Genomic DNA, 1,038 nt, shown 5'->3' on the forward strand with positions numbered 1-1,038 from the left:
CTTTAACTATGCTGTTTACTTTTTTCTTTTCTTTCTGGATTAGGAGCAATTAATCTCCCAAAATTTCAATCTTCTCTCCTATAAAGAGTACAGAGTGATCCCTGCTTTAAGACACTTCAATTGCATACCATTACATTTACGATAGAAATATAAATTCCTTAATCTGCCCTACAGTAGCAGTGCAGTGTGGCCACAGCCCTTCTCTCCAGCCCCTTCTGCACCATGCTTACCCTTCTCCCCACTTTCCAACCAACCTGTTTTCAGTTCCCAAAATTCACGAGGCTTTTTCTTGTCTTGGAACCTTCCAATAAGCTATTTCCTGTTAAAAGATAATGGTTTTTAAAAGTTAAAATCATGACATATGAATATAAAAAACGTCAAAGATTTTAACTCATTAATTAACAAGGTAAACAGTAAGATGTTACAACTAGTTCAGAGGAGAATTCAGCTATATCCTCATAGGTAGAAAATCCAAAGGATTCCACTAAAAAACTACTAGAACCAATAAATGGATCCGGCAGGGTTGCAAGATACCAGATCAATATCCAAAAATCAATTGTATTTCTCTACACTAGCAATGAACACTCCAAAAATAAAATTAAGAAAACAATTGCATTTACAATAGCGTCAAAAAGAATCAAATACTTAGACATAAATCTAAAAAAAAAATGCAAGACTTGTACACTGAAAACTATAAAACATCATTGAAAGAGATTAAAGAAGAACTAAATAAATGGAAAGATAGTCCATGTTTATAGATTGGAAGAGTTAATATTAAGATGGTGGTACTTGCCCAGTTGACCTATAGATTCAATGCAATTACTATCAAATTCCAGCTACGTTTTTTGTAGGAATTGGCAAGCTGATTATAAAACTCATATGGAAATGCAAGGGACCAAGAATAGTAAAAAATACACATACATATGTTTTTTTACTAAATAAAAAATATTTTAAAAATATAAAAATATTATATGTATATACATATATATAGAAAAAGAACAAAGTTGAAGCCCTCATACTTCCTGATTTCACAACTTA

The sequence above is a fragment of the Galeopterus variegatus genome, unplaced genomic scaffold, assembly GCF_000696425.1.
Source record: "Galeopterus variegatus unplaced genomic scaffold, G_variegatus-3.0.2 Scaffold372, whole genome shotgun sequence".
NCBI lineage: Eukaryota > Metazoa > Chordata > Mammalia > Dermoptera > Cynocephalidae > Galeopterus > Galeopterus variegatus.